Below are 17500 nucleotides of genomic sequence, written 5' to 3'. Positions count from 1 at the left end.
AGTAGAGTACCGTTCAGCAGAGTACCGTTCAGCAGAGTACCGTTCAGCAGAGTCTGTCTGTCTGTCTGTCTGCCTGCCTGTCTGTCTGTCTGTCTCTATCTTTCTGTCCCTCCGTCTATTATCCTGGTCTCCTCCCATGCAGACAGTTAGGACATAATGGTACTATCTGGTCTCAGCTCGCTGCTCAACCCTCTGGTCTCCTCTCTTCATCATGTATGCTGGTGTCTCTGTCTGTCTCTCTCTCTGTCTCTCTCTCTGTCTCTCTTTGTCTCTCTCTCTGTGTCTCTCTCTGTGTCTCTCTCTCTCTGTGTCTTTCTCTGTCTCTCTCTCTCTCTCTGTGTCTCTCTCTGTGTCCCTCTGTGTCTGTCTCTCTGTGTTTGCCTCTCCGTGTCTCTCTCTGTCTCTGTCTCTCTTTCTCTCTGGATATTTATAATATTAAGATAATAAGAATCAAAATTGTCAACAGTAATAACAATAACCAAGGGTCAAAATAACCAACACATTGAACAATAACAATAAGCATACAGTAGAGGACATGTGCAGGTTGATTGGTCTGTCAGACACTGTCCCTCATCTTATAGCAGGCAGCAATGTAGTGCGCTGCCAACCCACAGCTCTCTGCGTCCTCCCCCAACAGGACGGGTAGCCTGTCCTCATCAGAGAGGTCTTTGAAACCTTGAATAAGGGTTTCAAATTTGGGGAAATGACACTCTAGTTGTTTTATATTTTTGACATTTTGTCAGGAAATGCAGCTCTGTCTCAGGTTTTGCTGTTGTGCAGTGGTTGCACAGCCTTTCCTCTACAGGGAGCCAGGTTTTCCTGTGTCTACCCTTCTCAGTGGCAAGGCTGTGCTCCCTGAGCCTGTACTTTGTCAAGGTTTTTCTAAGGTTTTGATCAGTAACCATGGTCAAGTAGTTAGCCACAGTGTACTGTCGATTTAGGGCTAGATAGCACTGCATTTTGATTTGTGCTTGTGTTTCCCAATATGTAATGTAGTTTTGTTTTGACTGTGTTGTAATTTGTTTTATTCTGATTGATTGGATGTTCTGGTCCTGAGGCTTCAGTGTGTTAGAACAGGTTTGTGAGCTCACTCTCTGTCTCTCTTTTTCTCTCTGTCTCGCTGTCTCTCTTTTTCTCTTTCCCTCTGTGTCTCTCTCTCTCTCTCTCTCTCTCTCTCTCTCTCTCTCTCTCTCTCTCTCTCTCTCTCTCTCTCTCTCTCTCTCTCTCTCTCTCTCTCTCTGTCTCTCTCTCTTTTTCTCTTTCCCTCTGTCTGTCTGTCTGTCTGTCTGTCTGTCTGTCTGTCTGTCTGTCTGTCTGTCTGTCTCTCTCTCCCTCTGTCTGTCTCTGAATGTGTGTATGTGCATTCCTGCCTGTGTGTGTGTGTGTGTCTGTGTCTGTGTCTGTGTGTGTCTGTGTCTGTGTCTGTGTCTGTGTCTGTGTCTGTGTGTGTGTGTGTGTGTGTGTGTGTGTGTGTGTGTGTGTGTGTTTGTTTGTTTGTGTGTGTGAGAGCTATGCTGAAAATGAGGCCAGTGTCACTTCTTACATCATTTGTTGTTTAGCCAACATGAAGGGCCCCTAAACTACAGCCAGATGTATCTACTCTGTGTTATCATGAAGGGCCCCTAAACTACAGCCAGATGTATCTACTCTGTGTTATCATGAAGAGCCCCTAAACTACAGCCAGATGTATCTACTCTGTGTTATCATGAAGAGCCCCTAAACTACAGCCAGATGTATCTACTCTGTGTTATCATGAAGAGCCCCTAAACTACAGCCAGATGTATCTACTTTGTGTTATCATGAAGAGCCCCTAAACTACAGCCAGATGTATCTACTCTGTGTTATCATGAAGAGCCCCTAAACTACAGCCAGATGTATCTACTCTGTGTTATCATGGTTAAGGTGTAGCATTTTATCACGTGCCACTACGTAAGCGATTTTTAATTGGCTGATGCACAAACTTAACTGTTTTTGAATATTCGCAGGTATGGACCCTCCTCCCCAGTTTATAGAGGTGAAGGTAGAGGCCTTCACATTGGGTTTGTGTACAAAATAAAGCTGTGAGTTCTGAGAAATGGTTGCTAATTCCCTCAAGGCTTGTAACAGTTCCAAGTCCTACAAGGATTTATGTCTTGTTTGGACCAATAACCCAATGTAGTGCTGTATGTCATTCCTCCAATCCGTTTGACCTTTCACCTATTTATGTATTGTGAAACCTGTATTACAGCCCTGTAATGTGTTGTTTCTGTCAGCCTGTGTTCCCTGTGTTCCTGTAACATGCTTCATCTGTTTATAATGTTGGCCTGTGTTCCGTGTGTTCCTGCAATATGCTTCATCTGTTTATAATGCTGGCCTGTGTTCCTGCAATATGCTTCATCTGTTTATAATGCTGGCCTGTGTTCCTGTAACATGCTTCATCTGTTTATAATGCTGGCCTGTGTTCCTGTTAACATGCTTCATCTGTTTATAATGCTGGCCTGTGTTCCTGTAACATGCTTCATCTGTTTATAATGCTGGTCTGTGTTCCTGGAACATGCTTCATCTGTTTATAATGCTGGCCTGTGTTCCTGGAACATGTTTCATCTGTTTATAATGCTGGCCTGTGTTCCTGCAATATGCTTCATCTGTTTATAATGTTGGCCTGTGTTCCTGGAACATGCTTCATCTGTTTATACTGCTGGCCTGTGTTCCCTGTGTTCCTGCAATATGCTTCATCTGTTTATAATGCTGGCCTGTGTTCCTGGAAAATGCTTCATCTGTTTATAATGCTGGCCTGTGTTCCCCGTGTTCCTGCAACATGCTTCATCAGTTTATAATGCTGCCCTGTGTTCCTGTAACATGCTTCATCTGTTTATAATGCTGGCCTGTGTTCCTGCAATATGCTTCATCTGTTTATAATGCTGGCCTGTGTTCCCTGTGTTCCTGCAATATGCTTCATCTGTTTATAATGCTGGCCTGTGTTCCTGTAACATGCTTCATCTGTTTATAATGCTGGCCTGTGTTCCTGCAATATGCTTCATCTGTTTATAATGCTGGCCTGTGTTCCTGTAACATGCTTCATCTGTTTATAATGCTGGCCTGTGTTCCTGTAACATGCTTCATCTGTTTATAATGCTGGCCTGTGTTCCTGTAACATGCTTCATCTGTTTATAATGCTGGCCTGTGTTCCTGTAACATGCTTCATCGGTTTATAATGCTGGCCTGTGTTCCTGTAACATGCTTCATCTGTTTATAATGCTGGCCTGTGTTCCTGCAATATGCTTCATCTGTTTATAATGCTGGCCTGTGTTCCTGTAACATGCTTCATCTGTTTATAATGCTGGCCTGTGTTCCTGTAACATGCTTCATCTGTTTATAATGCTGGCCTGTGTTCCTGTAACATGCTTCATCTGTTTATAATGCTGGCCTGTGGTCCTGCAATATGCTTCATCTGTTTATAATGCTGGCCTGTGTTCCTGAAACATGCTTCATCTGTTTATAATGCTTCCCTGTGTTCCTGCAATATGCATCATCTGTTTATAATGCTGGCCTGTGTTCCTGTAACATGCTTCATCTGTTTATAATGCTGGCCTGTGTTCCTGCAATATGCTTCATCTGATTATATTGCTGGCCTGTGTTCCTGTAACATGCTTCATCTGTTTATAATGCTGGCCTGTTTTCCTGTAACATGCTTCATCTGTTTATAATGCTGGCCTGTATTCCTGTAACATGCTTCATCTGTTTATAATGCTGGCCTGTGTTCCTGTAACATGCTTCATCTTTTTATAATGCTGGCCTGTGTTCCTGTAATATGCTTCATCTGTTTATAATGCTGGCCTGTGTTCATGCAACATGCTTCATCTGTTTATAATGCTGGCCTGTGTTCCTGCAATATGCTTCATCTGTTTATAATGCTTGCCTGTGTTCCTGCAACATGCTTCATCTGTTTATAATGCTGGCCTGTGTTTCTGTAACATGCTACATCTGTTTATAATGCTTGCCTGTCTTCCTGTAACATGCTTCATCTGTTTATAATGCTGGCCTGTGTTCCTGCAATATGCTTCATCTGTTTATAATGCTGGCCTGTAATCCCTGTGTTCCTGTAATATGCTTCATCTGTTTATAATGCTGGCCTGTGTTCCTGTAATATGCTTCATCTGTTTATAATGATGGCCTGTGTTCCTGTAACATGCTTCATCTGTTTATAATGATGGCCTGTGTTCCTGTAACATGCTTCATCTGTTTATAATGCTGGCCTGTGTTCCTGCAATATGCTTCATCTGTTTATAATGCTGGCCTGTGATCCCTGTGTTCCTGTAATATGCTTCATCTGTTTATAATGCTGGCCTGTGTTCCTGTAATATGCTTCATCTGTTTATAATGATGGCCTGTGTTCCTGTAACATGCTTCATCTGTTTATAATGCTGGCCTGTTTTCCTGTAACATGCTTCATCTGTTTATAATGCTGGCCTGTGTTCCTGCAATATGCTTCATCTGTTTATAATGCTGGCCTGTGATCCCTGTGTTCCTGTAATATGCTTCATCTGTTTATAATGCTGGCCTGTGTTCCTGTAACATGCTTCATCTGTTTATAATGATGGCCTGTGTTCCTGTAACATGCTTAATCTGTTTATAATGCTGGCCTGTGTTCCTGCAATATGCTTCATCTGTTTATAATGCTGGCCTGTGATCCCTGTGTTCCTGTAATATGCTTCATCTGTTTATAATGCTGGCCTGTGTTCCTGTAATATGCTTCATCTGTTTATAATGATGGCCTGTGTTCCTGTAACATGCTTCATCTGTTTATAATGCTGGCCTGTTTTCCTGTAACATGCTTCATCTGTTTATAATGCTGGCCTGTGTTCCTGCAATATGCTTCATCTGTTTATAATGCTGGCCTGTGATCCCTGTGTTCCTGTAATATGCTTAATCTGTTTATAATGCTGGCCTGTGTTCCTGTAATATGCTTCATCTGTTTATAATGATGGCCTGTGTTCCTGTAACATGCTTCATCTGTTTATAATGCTGGCCTGTGTTCCTGTAACGTGCTTCATCTTTTTATAATGATGGCCTGTGTTCCTGTAACGTGCTTCATCTGTTTATAATGCTGGCCTGTGTTCCTGTAACATGCTTCATCTGTTTATAATGCTGGCCTGTGTTCCTGCAATATGCTTCATCTGTTTATAATGCTGGCCTGTGTTCCTGGAACATGCTTCATCTGTTTATAATGCTGGCCTGTGTTCCTGCAATATGCATCATCTGTTTATAATGCTGGCCTGTGTTCCTGTAACATGCTTCATCTGTTTATAATGCTGGCCTGTGTTCCTGCAATATGCTTCATCTGTTTATAATGCTGGCCTGTGTTCCTGTAACATGCTTCATCTGTTTATAATGCTGGCCTGTTTTCCTGTAACATGCTTCATCTGTTTATAATGCTGGCCTGTATTCCTGTAACATGCTTCATCTGTTTATAATGCTGGCCTGTGTTCCTGTAACATGCTTCATCTGTTTATAATGCTGGCCTGTGTTCCTGTAACGTGCTTCATCTTTTTATAATGATGGCCTGTGTTCCTGTAACGTGCTTCATCTGTTTATAATGCTGGCCTGTGTTCCTGTAACATGCTTCATCTGTTTATAATGCTGGCCTGTGTTCCTGGAACATGCTTCATCTGTTTATAATGCTGGCCTGTGTTCCTGCAATATGCATCATCTGTTTATAATGCTGGCCTGTGTTCCTGTAACATGCTTCATCTGTTTATAATGCTGGCCTGTGTTCCTGCAATATGCTTCATCTGTTTATAATGCTGGCCTGTGTTCCTGTAACATGCTTCATCTGTTTATAATGCTGGCCTGTTTTCCTGTAACATGCTTCATCTGTTTATAATGCTGGCCTGTATTCCTGTAACATGCTTCATCTGTTTATAATGCTGGCCTGTGTTCCTGTAACATGCTTCATCTGTTTATAATGCTGGCCTGTGTTCCTGTAACGTGCTTCATCTGTTTATAATGCTGGCCTGTGGTCCTGTAACGTGCTTCATCTGTTTATAATGCTGGCCTGTGTTCCTGTAACATGCTTCATCTTTTTATAATGCTGGCCTGTGTTCCTGTAATATGCTTCATCTGTTTATAATGCTGGCCTGTGTTCATGCAACATGCTTCATCTGTTTATAATGCTGGCCTGTGTTCCTGCAATATGCTTCATCTGTTTATAATGCTGGCCTGTGTTCCTGCAACATGCTTCATCTGTTTATAATGCTGGCCTGTGTTTCTGTAACATGCTTCATCTGTTTATAATGCTTGCCTGTGTTCCTGTAACATGCTTCATCTGTTTATAATGCTGGCCTGTGTTCCTGCAATATGCTTCATCTGTTTATAATGCTGGCCTGTGATCCCTGTGTTCCTGTAATATGCTTCATCTGTTTATAATGCTGGCCTGTGTTCCTGTAATATGCTTCATCTGTTTATAATGATGGCCTGTGTTCCTGTAAAATGCTTCATCTGTTTATAATGATGGCCTGTGTTCCTGTAACATGCTTCATCTGTTTATAATGCTGGCCTGTGTTCCTGCAATATGCTTCATCTGTTTATAATGCTGGCCTGTGATCCCTGTGTTCCTGTAATATGCTTCATCTGTTTATAATGCTGGCCTGTGTTCCTGTAATATGCTTCATCTGTTTATAATGATGGCCTGTGTTCCTGTAACATGCTTCATCTGTTTATAATGCTGGCCTGTTTTCCTGTAACATGCTTCATCTGTTTATAATGCTGGCCTGTGTTCCTGCAATATGCTTCATCTGTTTATAATGCTGGCCTGTGATCCCTGTGTTCCTGTAATATGCTTAATCTGTTTATAATGCTGGCCTGTGTTCCTGTAATATGCTTCATCTGTTTATAATGATGGCCTGTGTTCCTGTAACATGCTTCATCTGTTTATAATGCTGGCCTGTGTTCCTGTAACATGCTTCATCTTTTTATAATGATGGCCTGTGTTCCTGTAACGTGCTTCATCTGTTTATAATGCTGGCCTGTGTTCCTGTAACATGCTTCATCTGTTTATAATGATGGCCTGTGTTCCTGTAACGTGCTTCATCTGTTTATAATGATGGCCTGTGTTCCTATAACATGCTTCATCTGTTTATAATGCTGGCCTGTGTTCCTGTAACATGCTTCATCTGTTTATAATGCTGGCCTGTTTTCCTGTAACATGCTTCATCTGTTTATAATGATGGCCTGTGTTCCTGTAACGTGCTTCATCTGTTTATAATGCTGGCCTGTGTTCCTGCAATATGCTTCATCTGTTTATAATGCTGGCCTGTGTTCCTGCAACATGCTTCATCTGTTTATAATGCTGGCCTGTGTTTCTGTAACATGCTTCATCTGTTTATAATGCTTGCCTGTGTTCCTGTAACATGCTTCATCTGTTTATAATGCTGGCCTGTGTTCCTGCAATATGCTTCATCTGTTTATAATGCTGGCCTGTGATCCCTGTGTTCCTGTAATATGCTTCATCTGTTTATAATGCTGGCCTGTGTTCCTGTAATATGCTTCATCTGTTTATAATGATGGCCTGTGTTCCTGTAACATGCTTCATCTGTTTATAATGATGGCCTGTGTTCCTGTAACATGCTTCATCTGTTTATAATGCTGGCCTGTGTTCCTGCAATATGCTTCATCTGTTTATAATGCTGGCCTGTGATCCCTGTGTTCCTGTAATATGCTTCATCTGTTTATAATGCTGGCCTGTGTTCCTGTAATATGCTTCATCTGTTTATAATGATGGCCTGTGTTCCTGTAACATGCTTCATCTGTTTATAATGCTGGCCTGTTTTCCTGTAACATGCTTCATCTGTTTATAATGCTGGCCTGTGTTCCTGCAATATGCTTCATCTGTTTATAATGCTGGCCTGTGATCCCTGTGTTCCTGTAATATGCTTAATCTGTTTATAATGCTGGCCTGTGTTCCTGTAATATGCTTCATCTGTTTATAATGATGGCCTGTGTTCCTGTAACATGCTTCATCTGTTTATAATGCTGGCCTGTGTTCCTGTAACATGCTTCATCTTTTTATAATGATGGCCTGTGTTCCTGTAACGTGCTTCATCTGTTTATAATGCTGGCCTGTGTTCCTGTAACATGCTTCATCTGTTTTTAATGATGGCCTGTGTTCCTGTAACGTGCTTCATCTGTTTATAATGATGGCCTGTGTTCCTATAACATGCTTCATCTGTTTATAATGCTGGCCTGTGTTCCTGTAACATGCTTCATCTGTTCATAATGCTGGCCTGTTTTCCTGTAACATGCTTCATCTGTTTATAATGATGGCCTGTGTTCCTGTAACATGCTTCATCTGTTTATAATGATCGCCTGTGTTCCTGTAACGTGCTTCATCTGTTTATAATGATGGCCTGTGTTCCTGTAACATGCTTCATCTGTTTATAATGCTGGCCTGTGTTGTGTTCAGGCCTTGTATTGCATCACTGTGAAACCGCTTACATAACAGCACACAACTGTGTGTGTGTGTGTGTGTGTGTGTGTGTGTGTGTGTGTGTGTGTGTGTGTGTGTGTGTGTGTGTGTGTGTGTGTGTGTGTGTGTGTGTGTGTGTGTGTGTAACTTCTTAAGTACGTCATTTGGTCCCTGACAGCTACAGTCAGCGTCGACACGTGTCTCTAACAGTCACCACAATTATCTGGTCTCTGGCTGATTCAATGTGTTTCTCAGATGATATCTTTATATCAGATATATCTATAGGCCAGTTACATTACAGTACAATACCAACACCCTAAATAAATCAGGAGTGGTGGAAACACCTTCAATCTAACTGCTTCACAAAGAACATGGCATGGTGTCTCATTAGATACTGCACTGTATTCAGAACCCATATCATAATGCACTGTATTCAGAACCCATACACTGTATTCAGAACCCATATCATACTGCACTGTATTCAGAACCCATATCATACTGCACTGTATTCAGAACCCATATCATATCATACTGCACTGTATTCAGAACCCATATCATACTGCACTGTATTCAGAACCCATATCATATCATACTGTATTCAGAACCCATATCATATCATACTGCACTGTATTCAGAACCCATATCATACTGCACTGTATTCAGAACCCATATCGTATCATACTGCGCTGTATTCAGAACCCATATCATACTGCACTGTATTCAGAAACCATATCATATCATACTGCACTTTATTCAGAACCCATATCATACCTCACTGTATTCAGAACCCATATCATACTGCACTGTATTCAGAACCCATATCATATCATACTGTATTCAGAACCCATATCATACTGCACTGTATTCAGAACCCATATCATATCATACTGCACTGTATTCAGAACCCATATCATACTGTACTGTATTCAGAACCCATATCATATCATACTGCACTGTATTCAGAACCCATATCATACTGTACTGTATTCAGAACCCATATCATACTGCACTGTATTCAGAACCCATATCATACTGCACTGTATTCAGAACCCATATCATACTGCACTGTATTCAGAACTCATATCATATCATACTGCACTGTATTCAGAACCCATATCATACTGTACTGTATTCAGAACCCATATCATACTGCACTGTATTCAGAACCCATATCATACTGCACTGTATTCAGAACCCATATCATATCCTGGAATACTGTGCGGTATGAGATGACATGAGTTTGGAATACTGGCTGGCAGGCAACGACCCGTGTGTCTGGCATCTGAAGCAGTCCCACTGAAACATGTATTGGTACCGCTAGATGGAATTGTGTTGCAGTGTTGTTTTTCATCCTTGCTTTTGCAATAACTGGAATAATGTCAGAATGTCAGAATCAGTTCTGTTTTGATTGCTTCATCCCATTGAGTTTTTAAACCCCAAACAAAATCTACAAGCCACGAGTTAGTTAACCCTCTCATAAACTATGAGCAGCAACACTGTACTGTTGAAATCCACTGTAGGCTCTCCACACACCTGCACTGGCACCTGGTGGCGGTTCCCTGTTACTACAGTCTAGAGCCCAGCTGTAGTTACTACAGTCTAGAGCCCAGGATATACCCAGCTGTAGTTACTACAGTCTAGAGCCCAGGATATACCCAGCTGTAGTTACTACAGTCTAGAGCCCAGGATATACCCAGCTGTAGTTACTACAGTGTAGAGCCCAGGATATACCCAGCTGTAGTTACTACAGTCTAGAGCCCAAGATATACCCAGCTGTAGTTACTACAGTGTAGAGCCCAGGATATACCCAGCTGTAGTTACTACAGTGTAGAGCCCAGGATATACCCAGCTGTAGTTACTACAGTCTAGAGCCCAGGATATACCCAGCTGTAGTTACTACAGTCTAGAGCCCAGCTGTAGTTACTACAGTCTAGAGCCCAGCTGTAGTTACTACAGTCTAGAGCCCAGGATATACCCAGCTGTAGTTACTACAGTCTAGAGCCCAGGATATACCCAGCTGTAGTTACTACAGTCTAGAGCCCAGGATATACCCAGGTGTATTTACTACAGTCTAGAGCCCAGGATATACCCAGCTGTAGTTACTACAGTCTAGAGCCCAGGATATACCCAGCTGTAGTTACTACAGTCTAGATCCCAGGATATACCCAGCTGTAGTTACTACAGTCTAGAGCCCATGATATACCCAGCTGTAGTTACTACAGTCTAGAGCCCAGGATATACCCAGCTGTAGTTACTACAGTCTAGAGCCCAGCTGTAGTTACTACAGTCTAGAGCCCAGGATATACCCAGCTGTAGTTACTACAGTGTAGAGCCCAGGATATACCCAGCTGTAGTTACTACAGTCTAGAGCCCAGCTGTAGTTACTACAGTCTAGAGCCCAGGATATACCCAGCTGTAGTTACTACAGTGTAGAGCCCAGGATATACCCAGCTGTAGTTACTACAGTCTAGAGCCCAAGATATACCCAGCTGTAGTTACTACAGTGTAGAGCCCAGGATATACCCAGCTGTAGTTACTACAGTGTAGAGCCCAGGATATACCCAGTTGTAGTTACTACAGTCTAGAGCCCAGGATATACCCAGCTGTAGTTACTACAGTCTAGAGCCCAGCTGTAGTTACTACAGTCTAGAGCCCAGCTGTAGTTACTACAGTCTAGAGCACAGGATATACCCAGCTGTAGTTACTACAGTCTAGAGCCCAGGATATACCCAGCTGTAGTTACTACAGTCTAGAGCCCAGGATATACCCAGCTGTATTTACTACAGTCTAGAGCCCAGGATATACCCAGCTGTAGTTACTACAGTCTAGATCCCAGGATATACCCAGCTGTAGTTACTACAGTCTAGAGCCCATGATATACCCAGCTGTAGTTACTACAGTCTAGAGCCCAGGATATACCCAGCTGTAGTTACTACAGTCTAGAGCCCAGCTGTAGTTACTACAGTCTAGAGCCCAGGATATACCCAGCTGTAGTTACTACAGTGTAGAGCCCAGGATATACCCAGCTGTAGTTACTACAGTCTAGAGCCCAAGATATACCCAGCTGTAGTTACTACAGTGTAGAGCCCAGGATATACCCAGCTGTAGTTACTACAGTGTAGAGCCCAGGATATACCCAGCTGTAGTTACTACAGTCTAGAGCCCAGGATATACCCAGCTGTAGTTACTACAGTCTAGAGCCCAGCTGTAGTTACTACAGTCTAGAGCCCAGCTGTAGTTACTACAGTCTAGAGCCCAGGATATACCCAGCTGTAGTTACTACAGTCTAGAGCCCAGGATATACCCAGCTGTAGTTACTACAGTCTAGAGCCCAGGATATACCCAGCTATAGTTACTACAGTCTAGAGCCCAGCTGTAGTTACTACAGTCTAGAGCCCAGCTGTAGTTACTACAGTCTAGAGCCCAGGATATACCCAGCTGTAGTTACTTCAGTCTAGAGCCCAGGATATACCCAGCTGTAGTTACTACAGTCTAGAGCCCAGGATATACCCAGCTGTATTTACTACAGTCTAGAGCCCAGGATATACCCAGATGTAGTTACTACAGTCTAGATCCCAGGATATACCCAGCTGTAGTTACTACAGTCTAGAGCCCAGGATATACCCAGCTGTAGTTACTACAGTCTAGAGCCCATGATATACCCAGCTGTAGTTACTACAGTCTAGAGCCCAGGATATACCCAGCTGTAGTTACTACAGTCTAGAGCCCAGCTGTAGTTACTACAGTCTAGAGCCCAGCTGTAGTTACTACAGTCTAGAGCCCAAGATATACCCAGATGTAGTTACTACAGTGTAGAGCCCAGGATATACCCTGCTGTAGTTACTACAGTCTAGAGCCCAGGATATACCCAGCTATAGTTACTACAGTCTAGAGCCCAAGATATACTCAGCTGTAGTTACTACAGTCTAGAGCCCAAGATATATTCAGCTGTAGTTACTACAGTCTAGAGCCCAGGATATACCCAGCTGTAGTTACTACAGTGTAGAGCCCAGGATATACCCAGCTGTAGTTACTACAGTCTAGAGCCCAGCTGTAGTTACTACAGTCTAGAGCCCAGGATATACCCAGCTGTTGTTACTACATGTCACGTCCTGACCAATATTTAGGTATTATTTCTATTATATTTGGTTAGGACGTGGCAGAGGTATATTTGTTTTGTATTATCGGGTTTTGTGTGTGGTGTAGTGGGGTGTATTAGTTTGGTATAGGTTCTAGGTTTGTTTTTCTATGTGTAGTTTTGGGTGCTGGACTCTCAATTGGAGGCAGGTGTTTCTAGTTGCCTCTGATTGGGAGTCCCATAAGTAGGTGTGTGTTTGTTTGGTTTTCGTGGGTAGTTGTTTTTGCACTGCGTGTTGTGTGCCTGCAAAACTGGTCCTGTCGTGTATATTGTTTTCCAATGGATGCGTTACTCCTTTTTTAAATTAAAACATGAGCATCCATATTCCCGCTGCAGTTTGGTCTATTCAACACGGCTCTTTTTGTGACAGAACTACCCACCACCAAAGGACCAAGCAGCGGAGAAGAGGACAGAGGCAAGTGAGGGAGGAATGTTGGAGGCAGCCCCAATAATTTTTTAGGGGGGGGCACAAGGGCTATTTGGCGGGGCGAGATTACAGCCCCAGGCCAGCTCCCCGTACCCTTGTAGGGCAGACTGGACAGGTCCCGTGCTTTGGGGTTGGGGCTGTGATGAGGCCTGGGATTTTCAGGCCGGTAGGCAAGGTACCAGCGCCCCGCATGTGCCAGGGCGAAGTAGGCATCGAGCCGGAAGGGGTGATGCCAACCCTGCGCTCAAGACCGCCAGTGCGTCCTTTCAGTCCGGTGTTTCCCGCTAGATGCACTAGCATGGAGGTGCGTGTCTCCAGGCCGGCACGTCCAGTACCAGCCCCACGCATCAGGAGTCTAGTGCGTCAGCCCAGCACCGCCAGTCAACAGTCGTCGGAGCTGCCCGCCAGTCAACAGTCGTCGGAGCTGCCCGCCAGTCAACAGTCGTCGGAGCTGCCCGCCAGTCAACAGTCGTCGGAGCTGCCCGCCAGTCAACAGTCGTCGGAGCTGCCCGCCAGTCAACAGTCGTGGGAGCTGCCCGCCAGTCAACAGTCGTCAGAGCTGCCCGCCAGTCAACAGTCGCCGGAGTGGCCAGACTGCGCTGAACTGCCGGAGTGGCCAGACTGCGCTGAACTGCCGGAGTGGCCAGACTGCGCTGAACTGCCGGAGTGGCCAGACTGCGCTGAACTGCCGGAGTGGCCAGACTGCGCTGAACTGCCGGAGTGGCCAGACTGCGCTGAACTGCCGGAGTGGCCAGACTGTTCCCCGGCCCAGCCCGAGGGGCCCTCCTGTCCCCCGGCCCGGCCCGAGGGGCCGTCCTGTCCCCCGGCCCGGCCCGAGGGGCCCTCCTGTCCCCCGGCCCGGCCCGAGGGGCCCTCCTGTCCCCCGGCCCAGCCCGAGGGGCCCTCCTGTCTCCCGGCCCAGCCCGAGGGGCCCTCCTGTCCCCCGGCCCAGCCCGAGGGGCCCTCCTGTCCCCCGGCCCAGCCCGAGGGGCCCTCCTGTCCCCCGGCCCAGCCCGAGGGGCCCTCCTGTCCTCCGGCCCAGCCCGAGGGGTCCGTCTGCCTGGCGCAGCTATCGGCTCCACCGAAGTGGGCGACGCCGAGGGTGGAGCAGGGTCCACGTCCTGCACCGGAGCCACCTCCAGGATAGGTGGGTTGGGGAGGGAGGGTGTAGCACAGTGCCGTCGTTGACGGCAGCCACCCTCCCTTCCCTCCCTTATTGTTTAGGGGGTATTGCTTTTTGGTTTTGTTGGGGTAATGGGGATTTTTTGTGTTTTCTTTTAAGGTGCATTCCGGGGTCTGCACCTTTAGGGGGGGGTAATGTCACGTCCTGACCAATATTTAGGTATTATTTCTATTATATTTGGTCAGGACGTGGCAGAGGTATATTTGTTTTGTATTATGGGGTTTTGTGTGTGGTGTAGTGGGGTGTATTAGTTTGGTATAGGTTCTAGGTTTGTTTTTCTATGTGTAGTTTTGGGTGCTGGACTCTCAATTGGAGGCAGGTGTTTCTAGTTGCCTCTGATTGGGAGTCCCTTAAGTAGGTGTGTGTTTGTTTGGTTTTCGTGGGTAGTTGTTTTTGCCTGCGTGTTGTGTGCCTGCAAAACTGTTCCTGTCGTGTATATTGTTTTCCAGTGGATGCGTTACTCCTTTTTTTAATTAAAACATGAGCATCCATATTCCCGCTGCAGTTTGGTCTATTCAACACGGCTCTTTTTGTGACACTACAGTCTAGAGCCCAGGATATACCCAGCTGTAGTTACTACAGTCTAGAGCCCAGGATATACCCAGCTGTAGTTACTACAGTCTAGAGCCTAAGATATACCCAGCTGTAGTTACTGCAGTCTAGAGCCCAGGATATACCCAGCTGTAGTTACTATAGTCTAGAGCCCAGCTGTAGTTACTACAGTCTAGAGCCCAGCTGTAGTTACTACAGTCTAGAGCCCAGGATATACCCAGCTGTAGTTACTACAGTCTAGAGGCCAAGATATACCCAGCTGTAGTTACTACAGTCTAGAGCCCAGCTGTAGTTACTACAGTCTAGAGCCCAAGATATACCCAGCTGTAGTTACTACAGTCTAGAGCCCAAGATATACCCAGCTGTAGTTACTACAGTCTAGAGCCCTGGATATACCCAGCTGTAGTTACTACAGTCTAGAGCCCAAGATATACCCAGCTGTAGTTACTACAGTCTAGAGCCCAGCTGTAGTTACTACAGTCTAGAGCCCAAGATATACCCAGATGTAGTTACTACAGTCTAGAGCTCAGGATATACCCAGCTGTAGTTACTACAGTCTAGAGCCCAGGATATACCCAGCCTGAGTTACTACAGTCTAGAGCCCAGGATATACCCAGCTGTAGTTACTACAGTCTAGAGCCCAGGATATACCCAGCTGTAGTTACTACAGTCTAGAGCCCAAGATATACCCAGCTGTAGTTACTACAGTCTAGAGCCCAGGATATACCCAGCTGTAGTTACTACAGTCTAGAGCCCAGCTGTAGTTACTACAGTCTAGAGCCCAAGTTATACCCAGATGTAGTTACTACAGTCTAGAGCTCAGGATATACCCAGCTGTAGTTACTACAGTCTAGAGCCCAGGATATACCCAGCTGTAGTTACTACAGTCTAGAGCCCAGGATATACCCAGCTGTAGTTACTACAGTCTAGAGCCCAGGATATACCCAGATGTAGTTAATGATGCCTAACATGCCAGTGGAGTGGAAACACTGACAGTGTTTGAGTGTTCAGGTATTCAACCCTATATTACCAGACAGTGTTTGAGTGTTCAGGTATTCAACTCTATATTACCAGACAGTGTGTGAGTGTTCAGGTATTCAAGCCTATATTACCAGACAGTTTATGAGTGTTCAGGTATTCAACCCTATATTACCAGACAGTGTTCGAGTGTTCAGGTATTCAACCCTATATTACCAGACAATGTTTGAGTGTTCAGGTATTCAACTCTATATTACCAGACAGTGTTCGAGTGTTCAGGTATTCAACCCTATATTACCAGACAATGTTTGAGTGTTCAGGTATTCAACTCTATATTACCAGACAGTGTTTGAGTGTTCAGGTTATTCAACCCGGTGTAGCTCACTTAGTTGTGTCACTCCCTCTTTACTGAGTCTATGGATGCAGTCAACACAGTCCGTGATCTCAAATGACATTCTTTAGGCTTTCCTGATCACAGATCAAATGGCATCCTATTTCCTGATCACAGATAGAATGGCATCCTATTTCCTGATCACAGATCAAATGGCATCCTATTTCCTGATCACAGAACAAATGGCATCCTATTTCCTGATCACAGATCAAATGGCATCCTATTTCCTGATCACAGATCAAATGGCATCCTATTTCCTGATCACAGATCAAATGACATCCTATTTCCTGATCACAGAACAAATGGCATCCTATTTCCTGATCACAGAACAAATGGCATCCTATTTCCTGAACACATTAAATGGTACCCTATTTCCTGATCAGAAGTAGTGCACTATTTAGGGAGTAGGGTTCTATACAGGCTTGCCTGAACACAGATTGGGTACTCGGGATACAGCCTCACAGATCAGTCTTAGTAGCTAATGCTTAAGGAATTGGCTTTGCAGCTGGATCCAGGCTTAATGCTCTACAACACAGGCTGATTGGACCCAGGCTTAGTGCTCTACAACACAGGCTGATTGGACCCAGGCTTAGTGCTCTACAACACAGGCTGATTGGACCCAGGCTGATTAGACCCAGGCTTAGTGTTCTACAACACAGGCTGATTGGACCCAGGCTGATTGGACCCAGGCTTAGTGCTCTACAACACAGGCTGATTAGACCCAGGCTGATTAGACCCAGGCTGATTAGACCCAGGCTTAGTGCTCTACAACACAGGCTGATTGGACCCAGGCTTAATACTCTACAACACAGGCTGATTGGACCCAGGCTGATTAGACACAGGCTGATTAGACCCAGGCTTAGTGTTCTACAACGCAGGCTGATTGGACCCAGGCTTAATGCTCTACAACACAGGCTGATTAGACCCAGGCTTAATGCTCTACAACACAGGCTGATTGGACCCAGGCTGATTAGACCCAGGCTGATTAGACCCAGGCTTAGTGCTCTACAACACAGGCTGATTGGACCCAGGCTTAATGCTCTACAACACAGGCTGATTGGACCCAGGCTTAATGCTCTACAACACAGGCTGATTAGACCCAGGCTTAATGCTCTACAACACAGGCTGATTAGACCCAGGCTTAGTGCTCTACAACACAGGCTGATTGGACCCAGGCTTAGTGCTCTACAACACAGGCTGATTGGACCCAGGCTTAATGCTCTACAACACAGGCTGATTGGACCCAGGCTTAGTGCTCAACAACACAGGCTGATTAGACCCAGGCTGATTGGACCCAGGCTGATGGGACATTGACTGGATGGCTAAGTCAGTCCATCAGTTGGAGTAATGTTTCAGTGCTGTGATGCCGGCTTCTTGATTAAGTGTAT

General features: G+C 44.9%; 1 protein-coding gene across 2 annotated transcripts in view; it reads left to right on the top strand.

Moving 5' to 3' along the window:
- The window catches only part of LOC106588010 (nuclear receptor ROR-alpha A), a 109469-nt gene that overhangs the window by 29789 nt on the left and 62180 nt on the right, over window positions 1-17500 (top strand). The window lies entirely within an intron of this gene.

Source organism: Salmo salar, chromosome 11, assembly GCF_965601325.2.
Source record: "Salmo salar chromosome 11, fSalSal1, whole genome shotgun sequence".
In the NCBI taxonomy this organism is placed as follows: Eukaryota; Metazoa; Chordata; class Actinopteri; order Salmoniformes; family Salmonidae; genus Salmo; species Salmo salar.
This window is presented reverse-complemented; position numbering and strand designations above follow the sequence as displayed.